The sequence below is a fragment of the Spinacia oleracea genome, chromosome 1 (assembly GCF_020520425.1).
Source record: "Spinacia oleracea cultivar Varoflay chromosome 1, BTI_SOV_V1, whole genome shotgun sequence".
Lineage (NCBI taxonomy): Eukaryota > Viridiplantae > Streptophyta > Magnoliopsida > Caryophyllales > Amaranthaceae > Spinacia > Spinacia oleracea.
In genome coordinates, this window is record NC_079487.1 from 94,651,077 (window position 1) to 94,678,299 (window position 27,223).

Below are 27,223 nucleotides of genomic sequence, written 5' to 3' on the forward strand. Positions count from 1 at the left end.
GTTCTTAATGTCTTCATATCCCTTTTGGGTGGTTTATGTGGTAAAATAGACTTGATGAGACACCTATGTGAGTAAGAGGGGATGACATCCTTCTATGAAAAACATGTTTGTTGTTTTTCTAATTATACTCACTAGAATCCAAGGGAATGTTGGCCTCGTATGACGTTTCATGCGGTCGCGGAATTTTCCAAGCTTCTAAAGGTGAAACGTGTGGTGTTGGGTTTCTTCAATAGTCGTAGAGTTCAATCTTGGGATACTTTATTGGTTGTTGAATACCTCGCTCCACTAATATGTTAGTTCAAGTCTTTAGACACTAACATTTATGCGCTAAACCTTTCATTTACTGCTCAGGTTTCAAGATCTCTTGTCTGTATGCATTAGTGGGGGATTGTTGGTAATTATAATGCAATACGGACTCCTTTACTATGATAATGCTTGTGGTCCCGTTTCACTGTTGTCGTGGGTATTGGTTTTTGGAGTATTGTTAAAGTGTTGCGGTTTATACCAGATTCCTTATAAATACTCCTTTATTTATTTCAATAAAATACCCCAGAGACACAGAGAAACGCATAAACCCTAAAACATATTATCTCTGTCATTATTGTCCCATATAGATCTGAGCAGTTCTTGAAGTAATTCCAGCCTTCCAATCGGGGTATAGAGTTGGAAGGTAGCTGTGTTACCCTTGGGGAGCAATAGTCACTGAGAACATTGTACCGGTGGTGGCGAAATACGCTTCTAGGGCAGGCGTAAAACCCGTCACAGCTTTTGAGATCAATTATTGAGTATTGTGTTTCTTCCCTATTATTTTATTGTTAATTTCATGGTTACAAACTTACAACGTATTATTTCCAACAGTTGTTACACTTTCTTTTTTCGTCCGTCCCAGATTAGTTGTTACACTTCTAAATTAGGAATTACCCCACAATTTTTATATTGTCTCTTTTCCCACTAAATTTTTTTTGTCCCCACGCCCTCTCTCATTCAATTAAAAAATACCCCACTAACTCCTATCACATCTACTTTTTCAACAAAATAACAATTGATAACCACACTACTACTTATCGCATTAAACTGTGTGCTCAGGAGAGTGTAACAACTATTCTGAAATGGAGGGAGTACAAATTAAGGCACGACATTACTAAATGATCTAAAATAAGGACAACAAATATATATAGCCCAACCCGATGTTGGTTCACTCGTTATTGTCAAAGAGGGCAACGAAGCTACGAACGTAACGTCCATCTATGAAGCCTTGGCGAGGTGGTCATTAAGTGCATCGGCCATCTTATCTACAAGGTACAAAAGACCGGTACAACATACAAAAGGCAAAACATCTGCACACAAAAATATATATATATATTGGAGCAGCATATATAAAAAGAAACATGGGAAATTGATGAAAAATAATCAAAATGATATGCTTGATATTTACAATAGAAAATAATCGTCACTCTAAATAATACGAACTGTACAAATTTGTGGAAAATTATATAAACTGAATTTATGATGAATATTAAAAAAAAGGTGAGCTAACCTGTAGGAGCGAAGTTTAAGGAGTAGAGATAGAGAATAAGGAAGATTATTAAAAACTTCAAACATCTCAACATTTTCATGACTCTGATTGATTCTTATGAATGAATTTGTGATCAGGATTTATATATTGCGCTAGTTATTGCTTAGCAACTTGGCCGCTAACAATAGCTGCACAAGTTAAGGGCAGCATGTGGGCATGTTATTAATGTCAACTCTTTAGCTACTCCAAAGTCTGAAGTCAAACATTGTGGGTACTGGGTTAAAGATCCAAGGGCATTCGGTAATAGCTTTAGCGGGTTGTACATGATTTGTGCTAGAGTTTTGACTAGTCAAAGTACTGGTTGCTCTGATTGTCTGAATATTGGTTGTGTTTTGGTTTGTCATACTTCATCCGTTTCGAAATTATCGCATAATGGTTGACTTTTACTCTTTTAACTATTACTTTGACTCTTAATATCTCAAATCGTGTGTAAGTAAAAATTATAAAAAATTAATATTTAGAAATTATATATCGATATGAATCTAACATGACCCCACATGACTAAACTTTCATTACATACGAATCATAAAAAATGGTCAAAGGCGTAGTGTGAATAGTGTAAAAAAAGAAATGGTGCGATATTTCCGAAACAGAGGAAGTATATTAATCTAATTGTCAGAATATTGGTTGTGTGTTTTGGTTTAACGGAAGATACACGAAGTACGAAATACGGAGTAGTAGAGAGCGAACATTAAGTCGATTAATACTGGATAACGAATGGCGAAATCAAAGTACAAGAATCAGGGAAGATGCTCTTCTTTTTCTGCGAACACCTCGACGATAGGGATAATCTCGTGTCCCTAGGCTCTGCTTGCCTAAACGGGGCACTAATAAACTTCCAACCATGGTTCCCGGGGGCAACGCATGCTAGATTTGATTTCAATGAAACGAAAATTTGGGTTAAGGTGGAGGGTATCCCCCTTGCAGCAAACAAAACTCATGTGTCCCATAGAGCTCTTGAAAGAATTGGTAGGGTGATGAACTTTGACCAGAAATCAGGTGAAGATGGCCCGAAAGAATATCTTCGAGCTAGAATGAAGATTCCAACCAACCTCCCGCTCATCCCTGGTTTCTTTTATGAGGCAATCCCAGGTCTGTTCAGATGGGTTTACCTCCGATATGAAGGGGTATACGTGTTTTGCAAGAAATGTGGGAAATTGGGGCATAAGGCGGCGGTGTGCAAGATCCCTATCCACCGCGCAGAAAGGGAGATGGGCGAAAGGATCAACTTTGTTTGCGGAAGTGACGTCAACTTCATGACGGAGAGACCAGCTCAACCTTTGTTCTCAAACAAAATAAGAGGACTTAGGAATGTCGAGAGATTCCGGACCACCCGGGTTAACTGAAGGAAATAATGCCCTTGGTCCAAGTATGCATTATATGTTAAGTCTAATAAATGCGGTTCAGTATTAATTAACAAGTTAATAATTCAGTGAGATCAAGTGAGCTGAATGCCTAGCTAGAGGCCGCTTCAGTTCAAGTAGAATTAATGATATTAATCCACAGCTTACTCTTGACTGAACCCGTAGGGTCACACAAATAGTACGTAAACGGATCAAGTATTTAATGGCATTAAATACTCCATCTATGGATATTCGGAATCGACGGATCTTGGTTTCAGTGGGAGCTGAGATCGTCACAGGCAAGAAATGAATACTCCGGAAACGATGATATTGCCGGAAACGGAAATATGGATCGTATCGGAAATATAAATATTATCCAAGTCGTAGATGTTGCCGGAAACGGAAACATGGTACGTATCGGGAAATATTATCGGAAATGGAAATATTGCCGGAATCGGAAATATTGCCGGAAACGGAAATATTGTCAGAATCGAAAATATTATCGGAATCGGAAAATAATTCCGGAAACGGAAATATTAAATATTTGTTCGAAACGGAAATTAATTCCGGAATCGAAAATATTAAATATTGTTCGTATCGGGAATTTAATCGGAAGCGTATCGTACGAATAAGCATCGGACGAGGCCTGCCGGACGAGGGCCCAGCACGAAGCCAGGCCATCGCCCAGAAAGCCAAGCGCGCCACACGAACAGCCAAGGCCACGCCAGGCCCAGCGCAAGGCCAGGCCCAGCAGGCCGTGGCAGCGCGCGCAGCTGCGAGCAGTGGGCTGCGAGCATTGCTGCAGCTCGCGTGGGCTTGTAGCTCGCGTGGGCCGTGCAGTCGTGTGGGCTGTGCGCGGGCATGGCCTGCACGCTTGCGGGTCATGCTCGCGTAAGTGTTTGTGTTCGCATACGAAACCTAAAACGTGCAGAATTCGTTTAATGATTAAATTCCTAATTCTATTTGATAAATTAATTAAATAAGAGTTTTATTATAATTCTAATTTAATTAATTCGTATCCTAATAGGATTCCAATTCTCTTTCCATACCCCTATAAATATGTGGCCTGGGTTCACAATTTATAACGAGTTATTCAAGTATTCAAAGTGAGTTTTTGAGAGAAAAATTCAGTCACACATCTTGCTCAAAAGTGCCGAAAATTTATAGTACCTTAGGGGCGATTCTAGTTGGTCAATCTTAAGGCGGATCCGAACGTGCTGTGGACTATCTACGGAGGGACGACACTTGGAGTCCTAAAGACTTGTTCTTGTTCGGTTCGGGCGCAGCTAGGGAAGGCACGCAACAAAGAGTATGCATCTAAACTATGCTAAATGATTATGTGTAAATAATATGTATTCCTGGCTTAATGGTTGTTTCCGCATGATTTATGAATTGTCATATGTATCATAACCTAACAGTTGTAACACCCCGACAATTCCCATTTTCTAAAATAACCTCTTTTTAAATATAACTGTAGGGAATTATCAAAGTATTATCGCCCGTGTGAAAACGTTACGGCTTATTCAGAATTTTGCAGCGGAAAACATAAAACTAACTTTTAGGTTCATAAATAATCTATTACATATTAGGTCCAAACCAATTAACTGAATTAAGGAAATACGAATAGTACGAAAAATTTCAAATCCAAGTTAACAAATTAAATCACTTAATTAAACGAATAGAACTACAAGCTCTCTAATCCCGATCCCAATGATGCATCATCTTCAAACCTGTAGATGGGCAACGCTTATTGATCCTTAGAGACTGCTCACCAAAGATGGGTCATCACAGGATCAATAAGGCATAGCCATGATCAACACACACAAACAAAGCACGTAATCAGCAAAGCTGAGTACTACATACTAAAACAACAACAATCCTAGCATGATACTATCAAACCAACAACCCTAACATGATACTAATAAGTATAAGTAAGGACAGACAAAACATAATAAATTGACGATTATACTTGACTAGACTAAGCTAGGCTTAATAACCATAATATTATTTTAGTTGAAATAGACAATGGACCGAGTTGACCATCCAGAAGTCTTCACTAAGGAAGACGAGGTACGGGCGCGACTCCGTAACCTCAGTGACCTGCGATATCGAGGAACGTTTAAATAAAAATAGGACACGGTGATCAATCCGGTCCCAGAAAAGGCCATGGGCTACCACCATGAATCCCAACTCCTGTTTGTCCGTCACTTCAGACGTGCACAGTCTAAAGCTATTGCTATTCAGTTTCACTTTACATGATTTACAAATTGAGATTCCGTTATGACTCAACCATTACATAAGACAGACAATTCACATTTGTTCACAACTGTTTTTATCTTGGAATTAAGTAAGTGATCATAAAAGCATCAATCAAGACTCATTCCAACTTAACCAACCTTTCCTTTAACCATGAGCAACCCTGTATATGGGCATAAAGTTTCAACCTACTAAACAAGGTCCTCCGCCCTTATAAAGTAGTGAAAAGATAGAAAGGGAACAACAACCAATTGATCCAACCCAATCATATAGAATAATCTAGTGTTCCCAACCAACATGTTTGTATCAAACATCCATACTAACATGTTACAGTTCTTATAGTGCAAAATAAGTTCAATAAGTTTGTCCAACAGTATTAAACATGCACATTCAATATAACCCAGTTCGTCCATAATATCAACATCACCAAGTTCCACAATAATATCAACATAACCAAGTTCAACAACAAGATTCAACATGGTTTCAACAATTAGCACACATTCCAGGCACACAGGTATGTACGTACCTTGTGTAAACAAACTGATAGGCCACCTTAACACTTTCAAAAGTCGCCTAGAGAGAATTCTCCGCCTAAAACAACCAACAAGTAATACCAATCAATTTCTAATCATTGGTAACCATAATAAAGCATTCTAAATGCATCCTAAACATATTTAGAGCTCTCCCCAATATCAAAACTTAAACATTTGATTTCCTAGCATCATACTTATTGAACTAGTGACTGAAATTCGTTGAAAACTTTTTGCAAACACCGTACTTTAAATTTTCAGCAACATAACTAATTTCACACTACTCCCCAAGCTTTGAAATCATAAAAACAATAACTTTAATAATTTATAATCATCCTACCATTATCTCGAAACTATTAAAACCATTAAAATTCATACTTTAATAATTAAAACCATTATTTCAATCAAATTGCATAATCTGAAAATTAAATATATTATTTGAGCATACTACATAAATCTGAAAATCCAATTAACTCATAAAAATCATAAATTTATTAAATCAAATCATGAATTAAATAAACAAAATAAAATCAAAATATTTAGTTTACTTAGGGTTTAAGAAATAACCAAGAATTAGAGAGGGGAGAGGAGGTTGGCCGGTAGACGGCGGCGGCTTGCGGCGAGGGAGGAGCACGGTGGTTGCGTGCGGTGGTTGCGTGCGGTGGTTGCTGCGCGAATATGGTGGTGGTCAGCCACGAAATCGAAGAGCAAGCAATGAACGAAGAACGAAAAATCAAAAGAAAAAAGGGAGGAGGAAAGAGGAGGCTACCGTGCAAGGCGGTGGTCGAGGTTCGTGGGTGACTGCGCTAGGTGGTGGACGGCGGCACACGGTGGTGCTTTGCGGTGGCTGCGCGAATCAGAACAGAGTCAAGCCATGAGCAAGAACGAAACAAGGAAATACAAAGAAGAAGGAGAAGGAGAGATCGAATGAGAGGGAGAAGGAACTCACCGGCGTCGAGGGCTCAGTCGTGAGGAGGAGAGCCGCGGCGAGGAGAGAGAGAGAGCAACGGCTGGGAGGTTGTACGTGAAGCAGGAGGGTTTTTCTTCTTGTTTTTTTTTTTTTTTTTGGTTTTCCACGTGAAGAGTAGAGAGGAGAAGGGTTTGGTGTTTTGTGTTTTGTGTTTTACATGGAGTAGAAGTGTGGGGTTATGGGTTTATATTATTGGGCTTTATTCAATTGGGCTAGACTTAGGAATTTAGTATTTAGGATTCGAATCCAAAATCGAATTCGTTTTAACGTAAAATTCGAAAATACATTTTGATTTCGTAAATCATTAAAAGTATTCCAAATGAAATAAAATAATTACATTTCAATTACATATTCGTTTCTAAAATCCGTAATTTATGTTTAAATATATATTAAATATATTAAATATTCGTTAAAATATATAACTAAAATGTATAAAATTACGGGGGATTACAATCTACCCCTCTTAAAAGAAGTTTCGTCCCGAAACTTGACACGAAAATTCACATGTTTTTCCAAACTTCTCAACTTATTCTAATTGTAGAAGTACTTTGTGCCACTCTTGTGCACTCTTTTGCCAACTAAGAGTTACTTATTATATTCACGAACACATTTCCTTATGCGGAGAATCTATTTACTTGCATCAACATGTAAAGGTTGCTAAAAATTAAGCATAAAATGCATAAAAATACCATGAAAATAGGTAAAAGCGCGAATTTCTATCGCATTCTACCCCCCTTAAAGAAAATGAGTTACGCCCTCGTAACTCACCTCAGAAAATAACTCCGGATATTTGATCTTCATTTCAGCTTCGGCTTCCCACGTGGCCTCTTCGTACTCGTGGTTCGACCAAAGCACTTTCACTATGCTGACGTCCTTATTGCGTGTACTACGCACTTTTCTATCAAGGATTTTCACAGGCCTTTCTTCGTATGTGAGGCTACTATCAATCTGGATTCTCTCTGGCTCTAAGATATGACGCTCGTCATGGATATAGCGCTTTAGTTGGGAAATGTGAAACACGTCGTGCATCTTTTCGAACTCCATTGGCAAGGCTAACTTGTATGCTACTTTCCCTATTCGTTGCAGAATCTCATATGGGCCTACATACTTGGCACTTAGCTTGCCCTTCTTCCCAAATCTCATCACACCCTTGGTTGGTGATACTTTCAAGAACACTTTATCGCCTACTGCAAATTCATCATCTCTTCTTTTCAAATCAGCATAACTCTTTTGCCTATCCTGGGCAGCTTGAATTCTAGCCTGAATTATTTTCACATTCCTGACAGTCTCTTCAATGAATTCCGTTCCCAAGACTATATTTTCACTGAAATCATTCCAGCAGGTGGGACTTCTACATTTTCTCCCATATAGTGCCTCAAAAGGTGCCATCTTAATGCTTGCGTGGTAGCTATTGTTGTATGAAAATTCGATCAAGTCTAGATGGTCTTCCCAACTACCCTTAAAGTCAATTGCACAAGCCCTCAACATATCTTCCATAGTCTGGTTAGTTCTCTCAGTTTGACCATCGGTTGCAGGGTGGAAAGCACTGCTCATTTTCAAAGTTGTCCCAAGGTTCAACTGGACTTTTTGCCAAAATTTCGAGAGGAATCTTGAGTCACGGTCTGAGATAATATCGGTTGGGACCCCATGCAACCTCACTACATGCTTAATGTATGTCCTTGCAAGCTGTTTCTTTTTCCAAGTCTCTTTAATCGGAATAAACACGGCTGATTTTGTTAGACGATCCACAATCACCCAAATGGTATCATTTCCGTTCTTTGATCTAGGCAAGGCATTAACAAAATCCATAGAAATGGAATCCCACTTCCATCCAGGCACTTCTAAAGGTTGAACTTTCCCCATGGGTCTTTTGTGGTCTATTTTGACTTTCTGACAGGTTAGGCATCTAGACACAAACTCAGCAACTTCCCGTTTCATATTAGGCCACCAATAGATTTGTTTCAGGTCTTTGTACAACTTGTCACCCCCAGGGTGCACAGAATATGGAGTATTATGCCCCTCGTCCATAAGACGTCTCTTGAGTTCTTCACACTTTTGTGGTACGCACCATCTCCCTTTGAACCTCAAACTACCATCTTCATGAATCTTGAAATCCACTTCTTTCCCTTGACCCATCTTTTCCTTGATTCTCTCTAGGTACTCATCCCCAGCTTGACTTTCTCTAATCTCCTCGAATATAGACAACCCCAATGATAATGCATTCAGTTTTGCTTTGGTTTCCCCAGGGTTTACTATTTCCAGGCTAAGTCTCTGCATGTCGCGACACAACTCTTCAGGCACTATCAAGACATTCATACTATGGCTAGATTTCCTACTCAATGCATCGGCAACTACGTTTGCTTTCCCCTCATGGTACTGGATGTTCAAATCATAGTCCTTGATCAACTCTAACCATCTTCTTTGTCTCATGTTGAGATCTTTCTGGGTGAAAATGTATTTTAGGCTTTTGTGGTCTGTGAAGATCTTACATGTTGCCCCATAGAGGTAATGTCTCCAAATTTTCAAAGCGAAAACAATCGCAGCTAGCTCTAGATCGTGGGTAGGGTAATTAGCCTCATATGGTTTTAATTGACGCGACGCATACGCAATCACCTTCCCATTTTGCTGTAATACACACCCCAACCCATTCTTCGACGCATCACTATATACCTCAAACCCTTCATTCCCATCAGGCAAGGTTAAAACAGGTGCTGAGGTTAAACGTTCTTTGAGAATTTGGAAGGCTTCCTCACATTTTTCGCTCCACTCAAATTTTGATTCTTTCTTCATCAAGTTGGTCATGGGTCTTGCTATTTTTGAGAAATCTCTCACAAATCTCCTATAATACCCAGCTAGACCTAAGAAACTCCGAATATCAGACACATTCTTCGGGGTAGGCCACTCACTCACAGCTTGAATCTTGGCAGGATCTACAGAGACTCCTTCCTTTGACACATAATGCCCCAAAAATGCTACCTTTTCCAGACGGAACTCGCACTTAGAGAACTTTGCATACAACTGGTTCTTCCTAAGCGTCTCCAAGATAACCCTCAAATGTTCGTCATGTTCCTTTTCATTCCTCGAATAGATCAGAATATCATCAATGAATACCACCACAAACTTATCTAGGAACTCATGGAAAATCCTATTCATCAGATCCATAAAGATGGCGGGTGCATTGGTTAACCCAAAAGGCATTACTGTAAACTCGTAATGACCATAACGAGTCCTAAATGCAGTCTTAGGAATGTCTTTTTCAGCTACCCTCAATTGGTGATATCCCGAACGCAAATCAATCTTTGAGAATACACTTGCCCCGTTCAACTGGTCAAACAGGTCATCTATCCTAGGCAAAGGATATTTGTTTTTGATTGTTACGTTGTTCAACTCCCTATAATCAATACATAGCCGCATACTCCCATCTTTCTTTTTGACAAACAATACTGGAGCTCCCCATGGTGATGCACTAGGCCTAATGTACCCCTTGTCGAACAAATCCTGCAATTGTGTCTTTAACTCACTCATTTCTGGGGGTGCCATCCTATAAGGTGCTTTGGATATAGGTGCAGTTCCGGGATTTAACTCTATGGTAAATTCAAGGGTTCTAGCCGGTGGCATACCCGGAATCTCATCCGGAAATACATCTACAAATTCTCTTACGATTGGGACATCCTCTATCTTTACCCCAACTTTCTTACTCACATCTTGGACACTACAGAAAAATAGTTCACACCCTTTATTGACCAGTTTCCTCACTTGTAATGCGGAGATCACCCCAAAGTTCCTAGACTTCCCAAAACGTCTATATGATATTGATTTCCCAGTAGGGTTCTTTAGGCTTACTTTCTGAATCTCGCAATCTATCCTGGCCTTGTATAAGCTTAGCCAATCCATCCCCAGAATCACATCTAGGTCCCCCAAACTAAATTCTATCAAATTAGATGGAAACGTGCAATCTTTTATCTTCAAAGGCAAGTTCTTAAATAATTTCGTACACCTTATTGTTGCACCATTAGGCATACTAACAGGTAAATCAATTGCCTCAAAATCTACTAACTTCAAATTTTTAACAATAGAGGTCGAAATAAAAGAATATGTTGCCCCTGAATCAAACAATGTTTTAACAGGTAAGGAGTTGATAGAGAAAGTACCCGAAACTACGTCTGCAGAACGTTCAGCTTCATTTCTACTCATTACGAACAGCTTTCCGGGAGTCTTGTTGTTATTGTTGCTTCCATTGGCAGGTTTGTTTTGGTTTCCCTGGTTGTTTGGTGCCCCAGCAGGCTTCGAACTTTGGTTCCCCGAATGGTTAAACCCTGGTTTCCCTGGGTTACTACTCCCAACACTATTTTGCTCTCTCTTCTGTTTTGTGAAGCATTCAAACTCCCTATGTCCCTTCTTATGACAATAGTTGCAAATTACCAATTCCCCCTTACAATCCTTCCCAGGGTGGTTGTTGTTGCACCTCTTGCAGTGGTACACTCTGTCAGTTTGGTTTCTGTTGTTATAGTTATTCCCCTGGTTGTTTCTTCCCTGGAAATTACCATTACCATTACCATTACCATTACCATTCCCATTTCTATTCCTTTTGAAGTTCCCCTGACTTCCCCCAGCATTAAACTCTTTCCTTTTATCCCCAACAACAATATTCTTTTTGTCTCTCCTGGTCTGAAGGCCATAGATATGAGCAGCTCTCCCGTAAACAATGTCTAAGGACGTAAAGGTTTCCCCGCCTAATCCCAGTTGGATCTCATCGGTTAACCCTTGCTCAAACCTCTGAGCTTTTAGTTCCTCAGTAGCTACCACCTCAGGTGCAAACCTCGACAAGGCTATAAACTTACTGTAGTATTCAGCAATGGTCATATTCCCCATCCTAAGGTTGATAAATTCCTGGGCTTTCTGCTTCCTCATAAAAGGAGGATAAAACTTCCCCCTCAAAGCAACAATAAAAGAATCCCAATTGAATCCCTCAGCAGCGCTTAGTCTAGTCCCATTTTCCCTCCACCAAAGGTCGGCCTCATCTTTCAGGTAGAGGACAGCTTGGCCTACTTTCATATGCTCAGGACAGTTTACCGCCCCAAATAGTTTCTCAAATTCCCTGATCCAGTTTTCAAGGAAGGTGGGGTCTGCCTGCCCCTTAAAGTATGGTGGCTTAACTTTCGCAAGCCTTTCAAACATGTCCCCTGCAGAATCGGGACGCTCAGTTCTTTCCTGGGTTAGTTTTTCCGCCAAGAGGCGAATAGCAGCAGCTAGGTCACTATTATTGGCCATCCTAGAGCGCGACCTGAAATTTATATGCTCTAATTCAGGTTCAAAACTTTACTTACATTATCCTCTAGCAATGCAATATCACATTAACATTCAAAATGCACACGAAATGAACAATCATGCAAAACATTCAACTGAGAGACAAGGAATAACTTCAATCATCACGAATAATAAGTTAGAATAAAAGAAGAAAACATTCCCCTTGCGTGCCCGTAAAACTCTGATCTTTTAGATAGTCAATAATCTAGCTTTTATTCCTCAGAAGAATGTCAATAACAATCCTAAATATTAACACACACCTGTTCTCAAAATAAAGTAAAAAGGTTCTACGATATAAACATAAACTATGGTTGGGCGGATTGTCCAACATTTTTCTCACACACAACTAAATATGTAAGCAAAGCTAAAGGGAAACGTCATCAGACTTGTCCTTTGATTCGCTATAACCTTCTAGGGTGAATAACTCATATTTAAGTTCATCATCGTCATCCATATCAAAATAATAAGCTTCTTTTCTTGGCCTAGAGGATCTTCGTAGACCTTGAAGTTGATGATTAACTTCCTCTGGCTCAGGCTCAGGCTCAGGTTCATGTTCAGGCTCGAACTCAAACTCAGGTTCAACCTCCAATTCATGTTCGAACTCAAACTCAAATTCTTGTTCGAACTCAAACCCAAATTCATGCTCAAACTCAGGCTCCGAATCGCTTTCAGGTCTCAAAACAGCTTGATAAATATCGACCCTAGTTTGCCCTCTAGCACGATCAAATTCACGAAGGGCTTCATCATCACTATCAGGTTCTCCTGCTCTTAAAACTCGACGCAGAACAAGTTCATGGCTGGTGTAACTGTTAATGTCAGACTCGTAATCCATTTCATTTTCATCATCGCTTAGAATAATAGGGTTAGAGTTGCTCCCTATTCTATTTCCTTCCATGCCAGACATGATTAGAGATCTATAACAATTAAACATAGTTTCTATGTTAGTAATTAGTACTCTCACTTACCGTATGATCCCACAATACACAATGAGTGAGAATGTATATCAATCGCAAAGCATAGGAAAGACACGACAGTTACCAGGTAGAGAAATTACAATCATGTTGACATAATGTAGACACAATGATTCTATTCTATATGCCCTTTCCTATACTACCCAACTCTCAAAATAATCATAGTATATCAAACATTGAAGCATAAAAGAATAAAACAAGAATGATTTATAAGAATTGGATTGATTAAAAGAATAATTATTAAACGATAAATAATTAAAATATTTTTTTTTTTTTTTTTTTTTTTTTACGGTACTGTAGCAGCAGCAGCAGTAAAAATTAATTTTTTTTTTTTTTTTTTTTTTTTTTTTTTTTTTTGAAATATTAATTTGAATTTCAAAAGAATCGAAATACATTAATTCGCATAACCAAAAACGTATTTCAAAACACGATTCAAGAGTCAATATTAAAATAAATTCAATTGTTTCTAGCTAATAACTTTAAATTTATTCACTAGTGTGAAATTACTTTTACGTAACTAATTAGTTGGTTAGGCGCCTAAGATATAAAAGGTAGACACGAAATGTAGTAAAACCTTTAGCTCAAAAATACCACTTTGTAACACCCCGACAATTCCCATTTTCTAAAATAACCTCTTTTTAAATATAACTGTAGGGAATTATCAAAGTATTATCGCCCGTGTGAAAACGTTACGGCTTATTCAGAATTTTGCAGCGGAAAACATAAAACTAACTTTTAGGTTCATAAATAATCTATTACATATTAGGTCCAAACCAATTAACTGAATTAAGGAAATACGAATAGTACGACAAATTTCAAATCCAAGTTAACAAATTAAATCACTTAATTAAACGAATAGAACTACAAGCTCTCTAATCCCGATCCCAATGATGCATCATCTTCAAACCTGTAGATGGGCAACGCTTATTGATCCTTAGAGACTGCTCACCAAAGATGGGTCATCACAGGATCAATAAGGCATAGCCATGATCAACACACACAAACAAAGCACGTAATCAGCAAAGCTGAGTACTACATACTAAAACAACAACAATCCTAGCATGATACTATCAAACCAACAACCCTAACATGATACTAATAAGTATAAGTAAGGACAGACAAAACATAATAAATTGACGATTATACTTGACTAGACTAAGCTAGGCTTAATAACCATAATATTATTTTAGTTGAAATAGACAATGGACCGAGTTGACCATCCAGAAGTCTTCACTAAGGAAGACGAGGTACGGGCGCGACTCCGTAACCTCAGTGACCTGCGATATCGAGGAACGTTTAAATAAAAATAGGACACGGTGATCAATCCGGTCCCAGAAAAGGCCATGGGCTACCACCATGAACCCCAACTCCTGTTTGTCCGTCACTTCAGACGTGCACAGTCTAAAGCTATTGCTATTCAGTTTCACTTTACATGATTTACAAATTGAGATTCCGTTATGACTCAACCATTACATAAGACAGACAATTCACATTTGTTCACAACTGTTTTTATCTTGGAATTAAGTAAGTGATCATAAAAGCATCAATCAAGACTCATTCCAACTTAACCAACCTTTCCTTTAACCATGAGCAACCCTGTATATGGGCATAAAGTTTCAACCTACTAAACAAGGTCCTCCGCCCTTATAAAGTAGTGAAAAGATAGAAAGGGAACAACAACCAATTGATCCAACCCAATCATATAGAATAATCTAGTGTTCCCAACCAACATGTTTGTATCAAACATCCATACTAACATGTTACAGTTCTTATAGTGCAAAATAAGTTCAATAAGTTTGTCCAACAGTATTAAACATGCACATTCAATATAACCCAGTTCGTCCATAATATCAACATCACCAAGTTCCACAATAATATCAACATAACCAAGTTCAACAACAAGATTCAACATGGTTTCAACAATTAGCACACATTCCAGGCACACAGGTATGTACGTACCTTGTGTAAACAAACTGATAGGCCACCTTAACACTTTCAAAAGTCGCCTAGAGAGAATTCTCCGCCTAAAACAACCAACAAGTAATACCAATCAATTTCTAATCATTGGTAACCATAATAAAGCATTCTAAATGCATCCTAAACATATTTAGAGCTCTCCCCAATATCAAAACTTAAACATTTGATTTCCTAGCATCATACTTATTGAACTAGTGACTGAAATTCGTTGAAAACTTTTTGCAAACACCGTACTTTAAATTTTCAGCAACATAACTAATTTCACACTACTCCCCAAGCTTTGAAATCATAAAAACAATAACTTTAATAATTTATAATCATCCTACCATTATCTCGAAACTATTAAAACCATTAAAATTCATACTTTAATAATTAAAACCATTATTTCAATCAAATTGCATAATCTGAAAATTAAATATATTATTTGAGCATACTACATAAATCTGAAAATCCAATTAACTCATAAAAATCATAAATTTATTAAATCAAATCATGAATTAAATAAACAAAATAAAATCAAAATATTTAGTTTACTTAGGGTTTAAGAAATAACCAAGAATTAGAGAGGGGAGAGGAGGCTGGCCGGTAGACGGCGGCGGCTTGCGGCGAGGGAGGAGCACGGTGGTTGCGTGCGGTGGTTGCTGCGCGAATATGGTGGTGGTCAGCCACGAAATCGAAGAGCAAGCAATGAACGAAGAACGAAAAATCAAAAGAAAAAAGGGAGGAGGAAAGAGGAGGCTACCGTGCAAGGCGGTGGTCGAGGTTCGTGGGTGACTGCGCTAGGTGGTGGACGGCGGCACACGGTGGTGCTTTGCGGTGGCTGCGCGAATCAGAACGGAGTCAAGCCATGAGCAAGAACGAAACAAGGAAATACAAAGAAGAAGGAGAAGGAGAGATCGAATGAGAGGGAGAAGGAACTCACCGGCGTCGAGGGCTCAGTCGTGAGGAGGAGAGCCGCGGCGAGGAGAGAGAGAGCAACGGCTGGGAGGTTGTACGTGAAGCAGGAGGGTTTTTCTTCTTTTTTTTCTTTTTTTTTTTTTTTGGTTTTTCACGTGAAGAGTAGAGAGGAGAAGGGTTTGGTGTTTTGTGTTTTTTGTTTTACATGGAGTAGAAGTGTGGGGTTATGGGTTTATATTATTGGGCTTTATTCAATTGGGCTAGACTTAGGAATTTAGTATTTAGGATTCGAATCCAAAATCGAATTCGTTTTAACGTAAAATTCGAAAATACATTTTGATTTCGTAAATCATTAAAAGTATTCCAAATGAAATAAAATAATTACATTTCAATTACATATTCGTTTCTAAAATCCGTAATTTATGTTTAAATATATATTAAATATATTAAATATTCGTTAAAATATATAACTAAAATGTATAAAATTACGGGGGATTACAACAGTGGTATCACGAGCCTCTTATTATTTTCATAATCTAAATTGCATGAACATGGTTAAATATTACAAATTTGCAAGAATTAAAAGGGGTGATTAATTTTCGTAATTGTTAATTAATTGCAAATTGCGTTTATTTAATTATACGTACGCAGTTTTTCGGCAGTTTCTTCGTTACTCATCCAAATCGAGTGATTTTTGTGTCAATTTCGCATGTAAAAGGCATTCTAAAATTTTGACAAAATAAATATTTTTCTGCCGAACCCAGAATTCTCAAATTCGAAGCCTAACTATGACTTTTCGAAGGTTTTAGTTTTTCGAATGCAAAATTTCGTAAATTTAAGATGTTAAATTAAATATTTGCGATTCTTGTTGATAAATCTTGAATTTTTGATTGACCTACTGTATATGTTTAACAAGTTTGAATGCCTAGCCTTGTTAATTATGCAATCTAATTTGTAATTATGATTAATTAGTTGAAAATTAGAATAATTTAGAATTAATTTGATTTTCATAATTAATTATAATTTAATTAGAAACCTATGATTAAAAACCACCATAAAAATTGTAAATTTATGATAAATTTTAAATTTTTATGACCTAGGCTTGAATCCATGATAATCGGAAATCAATTGAATAATAAATTTTCGATTTTTCGCCCTAAAATTATGAAATTAATATTAATTTATTAATTTGTCATTAATTTTAAATATAAATTTTAAATTTTTATGCGATTCGTTCATATAACTTGCACGCACAAAGCAATGGACGCTTCGTGTTACCCTTAAGGGGTGTTGTATAGTGCGGGCATGCGACGACGAGCAAGGGAGCTCGTCGCCCGTGCGGCACGAATGCAATGAGCAAGGGCATGGTGCACGAGCACAAGGCAGCAGCCCTGCCTTGTGTCGTGGGCCACGAGCTATGGACAAATGGGCATGGGCGAAGGCAAGGCACGGCAGTCGCGTGTGGTTAGCAAGCGAGCTGCGCCACAACGCGCACTGCCTCGCGCAAGCGCGCGCAGCCTCGCGCGCAGCGAGCGCAAGCTCGCGTGCAGCGAGCGCAAGCTCGCGTGCCACGAGCGCTGCGCCCAGCGTCGATCGCGCACAGCGAGCGATGGCTCGCGCACAGCGAGCGATGGCTCGCGCACAGCGAGCGATGGCTCGCGTGCATCGAGCGCTGGAGCGCGCGCAGTAAGCGCTGGCGAGCGCGCACAGCGAGCGATGGCTCGCGTGCATCGAGCGCTGGCGCGTGCGCAGCGAGCATCAACTTGTGCGATGGCTTGCGATGGGTAGATGCAGCAGCTATGCGACGAGCGCATGGGCTGCGCGCACATGGCCAGTGATGGCTGTGTGCGTGTGGCCCATGGGCGTGCGATGCGTAGGGTGTTTGCATTACGATTAGATCGTTTTGAATGTATAATTTGAAATTTTCAGTTTACGTAATTTTAATTAATTTTAAAATTAATAATTTAAATTATTTTCTTGGATTTTAATTTTGAATATTGTAATTATAATAAATTTTATTTATTCTAATTATTTTACTAAAATTAAAATCATGAATTAATTTAAATACGACTGAAATCAAATTAAAATTTTTGGATTCAATTATAAATTTATATGGGCTTTAAATTTTAATTAAATTTGTATGTTTCCGGTTAGACTTGAAATACATTTTTATGTTTAAAATTAGTAAAGCATATGAATTTATTGGTTTAAGTGGGAGCGCTTTTAGTCATAAACTCTTGATTAGGTCTCCAAATCCTTAAGGTTAAAACAACTTGATTAGAATTAATAAGGACTGAATAATTGGTAGATTATTGGTGCCCTTGATTAATTGCTGCAAGTGTTTACGTGATGCATAATGTGTTTTACTAACCAGCTATGTGGGCCATTCATGATAATGAATGGGTGAATGGTATATATTGTATATGTACTGTTTTGCAGGTTATGAAGTGACTAGTATGGCCCAAATAGGATAGAAAATATGGTCTGCGTACCATTAATTTGAATGTAATTGGTCTAAAGTACCAAAGTTGTTTTTCAATTCAAATATGGTCTGCGTACCATCAAATAGTTGTAATTAGTTTTTAATTATAGCTTATCCTATTTGAAGAAAATGGTGCCTCCCACGGAGATTTTCAAGACGGACTTTGAAGTTAAAGCTTCAAGATGAAGTCGGGCCATACTAGATCACATTTATCTTATGCATGCTTTAAGTTATTTATTGCTTTAAATATGTCTTAAATATGCATGAGATCAAAGCTTGATTATGTTGCATGATTAAGGATTTTAGTTCACTTAAAATCTAACCAACATAGTAAGAGCCTTAAGTTCCAAACTTAAAAATTGAGTTAAAAGGTGCCATGCCAAAATATACACTTGCTTGGATATCCTTTACATCAATCTAGTAATAGTTTTCGCTCAGCGAGGTGTTACTTATTGGTCCTAAAGGGGCAAGGTACACAAATAATTGTGAGTACATGTTAGTTTTGGTGAAACTCAACGATATAAGTAAGGAGTCCTTTTATGTCGTGGCAAAATCGATAGGTTTACCTAATAAGTTCTTAGACGTACCTATCAACCAAGAATAGTTTCTAGACTATTAGCAAAAGGCTTTTGCTTACCTAAGATATTTTAGGATTAAGTCGACAAACTGTGCTTAGTTCTTCAATGATTTTAGGATCTTGGAATCATTTTATTCACACCTGCCGGAACACATAATTCGAATAAAATGCTAATGACTTGTTTAAATTGCATGATTGCTTTTATTTTCAAGTTATTATTCATGATAAATGTTTAGACTTTGCATGCTTCAATGTATGTTTTAATTATTGTTTATAATTAAATATCTTGCACTGCAATAAATCCTTTTAGAAAGGTAACAGTAAATTTTCTCGATTGGTAGTGAATCCAAGAACGATTCACGGAAATGAGAGAAAGTGAGCAATTTAAAATGTACGTTTCTTATAGCGACTTTTATGGTTGTTTTCGAACATCAAAATCGAATGGCAAACCAATTGGTGCTTGTGAATTCAAAATACAATGTAGTTTTGAGATCATAAAGCATTGAGCTTAAAACGCTCAGCTTTACCAATGGTTAACAACCCAATATCTTTGTCCATTTAATTCTCGAATGAGTCTAGTCCCTAGACATTCGAATAGATCGATGCTTAGAGAACTTTAGAAGCTTCTGGTAAGATCATCTAGTTGAAACAGAATGTTCAACATAAATTAAATGGAAAGAACCTTGTTGGTGACATTGGACATGTCTAACAAAGTATAAAAGTCAACACTAAAGAATTCAATTCTTAAGACTATAAGAAAGGGTACAAGAAATAGGAAAACAAAGGAACAAATGAAAGGAATTTATAATTCCGTTTCTACCTATAAGTTTATGTTTAAAGAGAAGTGACCTAGGAATCAAACTTCCTTGGTATCATATACCGCTTGAGGTTCTTACTTCGGTAATAACTCAAATAATGGAAGCTAGGCTACACTAATGACCTACAAGTGGGAAATGAAGCATGGCAATGCTACATTAGTTGTAGGGTCATCTAGTTTGTTTTAAAGGCTGGAACTAAATGGCTATTTTATTCCATAATCAACATACCTAAATTTCTGTTTTCAAACACAGAAAGACTCACATTCAAGAAAAACAAAAACAATGTTTGTTTGTTTATTTGAATGAAATGGTCAATTACAGGTTGAGTCAATATGCTTGATTAAAACAAACAACTCTTTAAAGAACTTTACTAGGTTCAAATCAACCCCTTGATTTGAGTTCCACTAATCTTTGGTAATGTTGCTTAGACCATATCAACAAAGTTAACATTCAAAAGCTCTATTTTGATGGACTTTTGAAAGTTGACTGATTTCTAGATCATTTTAAGACAACTAGTCTTACTTGTTGAAAGTAACAAAAGATATGAACTATTGTTAGAACGCCTAGACAATAGAGTTCAAAGCTAAAGAAAGATTTTATGACTTTATTATTTCACATGGATTTGAGTGAATATAGGTTTATTTACTCAAATGTGATATAAGTTGAATCTGTTTGGCTAGTTCAAAGATTCAGAAGTATAAAATCCACTTGGCAAGAAATCATAAAGATCTAGGATTAGATCATGTTGATGATTACTTGAGACCAAATATGATCATCAATGATTGTGTGTTGTAATTTCACAATCTAGGTCCATAAGATATGGCATATCTTAGTTGGAATAATCGAAGTCAATTAGTACTTGATTCGATCAATGATGGATCATAAAGACTTTTCCTATAATTTCTAAAACAAAATGCTCAACTACCACCAAACTAAACCAAATTCGTCAAAGCTATTGAAAAGTAATTTCAGAATAACTTTTCATAAAATATATCTAGAGAGTTGCAAAACTCAGTGGGAGCTTAGTGTTTGTCATTCGACAAACTAAGGCTCAAATATAGATATATGTTTCATTATGATTTATTCAAATGAAACACAAGGATATTGTTTCTACCACGAATTTTTGAGAACATAATGTTTGTTTGCTCGAAATGATGTCCTTTTGGAGATTCGTTTCCAAAATGACAAGTGGGAGAAAATAGACCTCGAAAGTATTCGAGGCGAACAACAAACATAAACGGACATTCCGGAGGCTTTTCGAAGTGCTTCAGAAAATCCGAACTTATTCTTTAAGGACTTTAGAAGTGGCTTTAAAGAATAGACATCTCTTAGAAGACTTTACAAGTGCTTCAAGGAGAACAGAATATTCAAAGGACTTTCAAGTGGCTATTGACATTCTATTGTTTGATGTTCTATACCCAAGTAGGCATAGAGTTCAAGTAAGTGAAACTATGAGATTCTTCTATTAAATAGTGAAGAATCATGGAGTTCAGGTCACTGAAGCTATGCGATTCTTCTATTAGATAGTGAAGAAACCTACAACTTGCAGTCAAACTATTATCATGTAGATTAATGAGTTTGTGACTTGTTAGAAAGCTATGACGAAACCCAGATTCCCTAAAATGGTTAGAGGCCATATATAGACTCAAATGTTTTAAATGGTTAGAAGCCATAAAACATACTCAATGTTTTGATGACAAAATTGAAATTTTGTTGATTTGCAAGAATAGTTTCACACCTATTGGTTGCAAAGTTTGTTTTAAGGATAAAAACCATCAAACATGAAATTGTGTTCACACACAAAGCTAGATTAGTTGCTAAAGGTTACAAGAAAATTCACGATGTGGATTGTGTTGAAACCTCATGCATAATCGTAATGCTCAAGTCTATAACTCAAGCAATGATTGCATATTGGTACATATGACAATTGGATGACAAAACGTATTCCTCAATCAAATGTTGGAAGAAAACTATGTACATGGCATGTCATAGGATTTGTGGATCCAAATAAATGCTTGAAAAGGAATGCTAACTTATGAAATCTAAGTACAGATTTAAGCAAGCAATTGGGAATTGGAACTGTATTTTAGTGAAGCTAATAAGCATTTTAGTTTCATAAAATATACATGATTCTTATAGATATATAAGAAGTTTAGTGGGAGTACGTAAAACTTATTTGGTCCTATGTGTATCACACATATCTCTCTATTGTGAAATAATATTCAAATGCTAATGACTTAGGTTTGAAATTATTCATCAATGATGGACCAAGGCGAAACTTAGTACATACTGGGTACTAAGATCTATTTACAAAGATCTTATGATATTGTTTAGTAATGGCATTTACTAAATCAAACACGAAATACTCCATTGGAGATATTCGACCCATGTGAATAAATCTAAGTAAAAGAATGTTTGAACTATGTATAAGCATTTACTGAGTTAAAACATCAAAGGATCTAAATAAGATTCTTAACCTATATTATATGTCAAAGAATTTAGCTGAATTTAGTATCTACTGAAACTAGATAAGCTAAAATTACATGAAAAGAATTCAATTGGGAATTATTCTGCAAAAGAATTTATCATGTATGATATAATATGAGGATCGCCAAAAACGTATCGTATGACTTTAGCCATGACGAACATATACCAATCTCTATTGATCTAAGTAAAGATCAACTAGATTGAGATCAAGAATACTTATGGTACTTGAAAAGGTACATAGGAATAGTTCTTGATTCAAGGAAATAAAGATATGCTAAATATTGATGCTACACGCATAAACACTGGCAAAGGATCAAGCAAGACCCTTTGGAGTTAACCATTGATAAGGACGAGCTATAGAGCATCGTGTTTTGAAAATGGCAACATGGGTTGGAGACCATGAGTTGTTGCGTGGGAAATTAAAATAATAATTTCTATGTTCTAAGATATAGTTGGAGAATCTTCCACATATCTATGAACTGCCTGGATAGGTAAATCCAAACAAAGCATCACTAGCAACCTATACAGTTGAAGTAAAAGTAATTATTGCCTAAGAAGTAATAAAACAGGGTTGTTTAAAGTTCTTCACTGAACTTGGGTAGATCACCTATCTGCTGGCTTGATGGTTCTTCATTGAAAAATGCGTAGAACCACTCTTGAAGCAAGAAAAACGTCTGCTAACTTGATGGTTCTTCATTGCAAAATGAGTAAAACCACCATCGAAGTAAGAAAGACTAGATCACATAATAAACAAACTCGAAAAGATCTTATCATCATATCTCGAAAATCATTCGATGAAAAGGATATTAAGATTGGCAAAGCATAATAACTAAACCTATGCAACAAGTGAGAAGCAACACTCACGTTGTAGCACTGGAAATCAAGCATAGCTTTGAATTCCATGAACTGTTTTAAAGATGGGTTTGAGGCCCATGGTTATAAAACAATGGGGTTGAACATTTATCATATATGAAATGTATTTTCATATTCCATTTAATCTTGGTTTAGTATTAAATGATGAGTCCCTTCAATTTGACAATATATTCAAGATAGACTGTCAGGACCAGTCCTATGACTAAGAAATGTCTATCAAGTGAACTTGAATGTCAAAGGTTGAAAATGGTCCCTAGTCGGAGTTTTCTATAAAATTGGACGCATAGAAAACGTTAGACGACTAGAATGCAAGATGACTAGTAGTTCTGTTTCTTGAACTATGTGGACATGGCAATGTCATAATCATTTGCATAGATACTTACTTTGGGAAGACTAGTATCGGACAAGACCTATGAAACTTTACTGTAAGAGATGAAAATCTGTCATAAGTAAATTTCATTAAAATTATTAGACACTAAATCCTCAATACAATTTGAGATTACTTGTTTGAGAACTGGTTGCTTTGACGTAGACCAACCGTCGCACCGTAAAAGGAGGCTATAAAGGCAACGCTCAGGTAATCACCTATCAAACGAAGTCTAATCTCAAGATCACAAGATTGGGATTGTCCTCCCATAAATCGGGATGAGATGCTTAAAAGTTGTACAAGGCCACTCGGAGAGCTAGAAACTGTGAAATGCATGGCCGTGCTCGGATGAATCATAGGCTATGATTATCTGTTTATTTGATCAGTTGAACTCTGAAACCGAGGAACACCTCTGGACATAATAAGGATGACAACTCTTACCTTATGTTCAAGAGCAAGCATCGAGCGACAAAGGAATTAGGAAATGCACACTTGTCCCTAAGGACAAGTGGGAGACTGAAGGAAATAATGCCCTTGGTCCAAGTATGAATTCTATGTTAAGTCTAATAAATGCGGTTCAGTATTAATTAACAAGTTAATAATTCAGTGAGATCAATTGAGCTGAATGCCTAGCTAGAGGCCGCTTCAGTTCAAGTGGAATTAATGATATTAATCCACAGCTTACTCTTGACTGGACCCGTAGGGTCACACAAATAGTACGTAAACGGATCAAGTATTTAATGGCATTAAATACTCCATCTATGGATATTCGGAATCGACGGATCTTGGTTTCAGTGGGAGCTGAGATCGTCACAGGCAAGAAATGAATACTCCGGAAACGATGATATTGCCGGAAACGGAAATATGGATCGTATCGGAAATATAAATATTATCCAAGTTGTAGATGTTGCCGGAAACGGAAACATGGTACGTATCGGGAAATATTATCGGAAATGGAAATATTGCCGGAATCGGAAATATTGCCGGAAACGGAAATATTGTCAGAATCGGAAATATTATCGGAATCGGAAAATAATTCCGGAAACGGAAATATTAAATATTTGTTCGAAATGGAAATTAATTCCGGAATCGAAAATATTAAATATTGTTCGTATCGGAAATAAATTCCGGAATCGGGAATTTAATCGGAAGTGTATCGTACGAATAAGCATCGGACGAGGCCTGCCGGACGAGGGCCCAGCACGAAGCCAGGCCATCGCCCAGCAAGCCAAGCGCGCCACACGAACAGCCAAGGCCACGCCAGGCCCAGCGCAAGGCCAGGCCCAGCAGGCCGTGGCAGCGCGCGCAGCGCGCGCAGCTGCGAGCAGTGGGCTGCGAGCATTGCTGCAGCTCGCGTGGGCTTGTAGCTCGCGTGGGCCGTGCGGCCGTGTGGGCTGTGCGCGGGCATGGCCTGCACGCTTGCGGGTCATGCTCGCGTAAGTGTTTGTGTTCGCATACGAAACCTAAAACGTGCAGAATTCGTTTAATGATTAAATTCCTAATTCTATTTGATAAATTAATTAAATAAGAGTTTTATTATAATTCTAATTTAATTAATTCGTATCCTAATAGGATTCCAATTCTCTTTCCATACACCTATAAATATGTGGCCTGGGTTCACAATTTATAACGAGTTATTCAAGTATTCAAAGTGAGTTTTTGAGAGAAAAATTCAGTCACACATCTTGCTCAAAAGTGCCGAAAATTTATAGTACCTTAGGGGCGATTCTAGTTGGTCAATCTTAAGGCGGATCCGAACGTGCTGTGGACTATCTACGGAGGGACGACACTTGGAGTCCTAAAGACTTGTTCTTGTTCGGTTCGGGCGCAGCTAGGGAAGGCACGCAACAAAGAGTATGCATCTAAACTATGCTAAATGATTATGTGTAAATAATATGTATTCCTGGCTTAATGGTTGTTTCCGCATGATTTATGAATTATCAAATGTATCATAACCTAACATTAACCTCTTTGCTCATCCGCAACCACCACCATCTTCGAGTGGGTCGGACTCCAGTGACTCATCAAGCAACTCCGACAACAGTGGAGGAGGGGGGCGACCCGGAGGTAAAGTTGGGGAATCACCAAGAAAACGGAAGCGGAGGTCGAAGTCACCACCACCGTCAGCGTCGTCATCTTCCTCGTCGTACTCACCGGCGAGTGTATCCAAGACGGGAAATTCTCAGCCATTAAGGGAAAACCGGGGATTGAACCGGCTCGAGGAGCTGGTCGTAACTAATCTTGGTATGTGTGACACGTGGAGAAGCTACACTCACAAAGGGCAACATGGTAACTTTGCAGAGGGGAGAGCAAACAAATGTAGAAGATTAATCTCAGCAACCATGCAAGCTAATCCCTTCGACCATGCGTCTGCAATTCATTTAATGCAACCACAAAAAAGGAAGTATTTACACCCTGCACAGAGTTGGAACTCAGTAAAAAAGGTCAGAACTTCAAGTCATTTTACGCGTCTTCACTACTCTATGGGGGGTCCATTGGTAACTTTGCAAACTATGTTCTGCCCAAATTCTATCCCAAAAGTGTCCATGCAACCAAACAAGTCTGACAAGGGGGAGTTCGAACTTAAGATGCCCCGGTTTATTTGGAAAAATTCTCGAATAAAATCCCAACCACCTCTTAATGGGGAAACTATTCACTCACTTACCATAATAAATCCCTTACCCAAAATAGAGTGTATAAATAAGAAAGCAGTACCCCAACCAGAAACACATTCACTTTCATTGTCAAGTCCCTATCTAAACACAGCAAAATATACTCCCCCCTTTTGTGCAAAGTATTTAGCCCAAATTATGGACCACAAAGAAACCAAACTTGCTGATTTGGAATTTGAGGCTGATGATCCAGGGTATTTACTAAACCCAAACTTTGAAATTGTGTTAGATGATAGAGATAGGCTGTTGTTTCCGCTTAGCCCCCTTCGAGACCCATTCATTCCCATACAAGGCCCACCACAAAACTCTCCAAATTCTGGCCCATCGAGTGACGACACGCAGATGGTGGTCCATGTTTCTGATAGTGGGCCTATTGTTCTGTCTAGCGGGGAGGTCCAGCAAACACAAAATTATGATCCACACTCATGGGCCATTTCCCCCATAACAATTCCCCAATACTCATTTCCTGTATTTGAGCCTGAAGATTTGGTCAGCCCAACATACTCATCATCTGTTACTTTCCAGTTAGATAACTTCCACCCTAATCTTTCTCCTAGGGCACTCTTTTCTCCATTAATCCCATTCCCAGTTTATTACCCACCACCGCCCCCAAATTCACCAAACTCTAATAGTTCATTTGGATCTGCCCTTTCGGAGTTTCCGCTTTCAGACGAGGACGAGGGTATGATGAATGCCATAAAAGATCTCAATCTGGCCATCTCATCTTCTGAGGATGAAGATGGGTCATCCGATCGTTCGTGTTGTAGGATGGAATGTGTGAAGAAGGCTGTAAAGTGCAACAAGAAGAAGAAGAAGCGGGTTGGAAAGGTTACAAAAATCATAACTAAGCGGTCGTGGACACCTAAGGGTATTCTGTCCATAGAATTGCATAAGGGAGCATCTCAAGAAGAGGCTTTAGTGATGAAGAAAAGGCAGATAGGCAAGCAGGCTGCGGCTAATGATGATGAAGCGTCAACATCAAAGCCAAACAAGAAACTGAAGAAGCAGAAAAAATACAAAGGGAAGGGCAAGATGAAATTTGGGCTGAGTGAGAGTGACTGTGATGCTGATTTTATGGAGGAGGAGGATGGTGCGTCTGGCCATGAGCAGACTAAAGAGA

The 27,223-nt window shown here is 38.0% G+C and overlaps 3 long non-coding RNA genes across 3 annotated transcripts; all 3 read right to left on the reverse strand.

The window, feature by feature from the left end:
- Window positions 1-778: 778 nt before the first annotated feature.
- LOC130466033 (uncharacterized) lies at window positions 779-1,691 on the reverse strand. Its single transcript, XR_008926051.1, has 2 exons — window positions 1,538-1,691; window positions 779-1,337 (listed from the first exon to the last, which is right to left on the reverse strand). It is a non-coding gene; the product is annotated as an uncharacterized lncRNA (long non-coding RNA).
- A 2,712-nt stretch (window positions 1,692-4,403) lies between these two features.
- On the reverse strand, window positions 4,404-7,165 carry LOC110777791 (uncharacterized). The gene is made up of 5 exons (XR_008926052.1): window positions 6,655-7,165; window positions 6,475-6,552; window positions 6,273-6,373; window positions 5,702-5,766; window positions 4,404-4,683 (listed from the first exon to the last, which is right to left on the reverse strand). It is a non-coding gene; the product is annotated as an uncharacterized lncRNA (long non-coding RNA).
- An 8,318-nt stretch (window positions 7,166-15,483) lies between these two features.
- Window positions 15,484-16,310, reverse strand: LOC130466034 (uncharacterized). The gene is made up of 3 exons (XR_008926053.1): window positions 15,853-16,310; window positions 15,673-15,750; window positions 15,484-15,571 (listed from the first exon to the last, which is right to left on the reverse strand). It is a non-coding gene; the product is annotated as an uncharacterized lncRNA (long non-coding RNA).
- Between the last annotated feature and the right edge of the window lie 10,913 nt (window positions 16,311-27,223).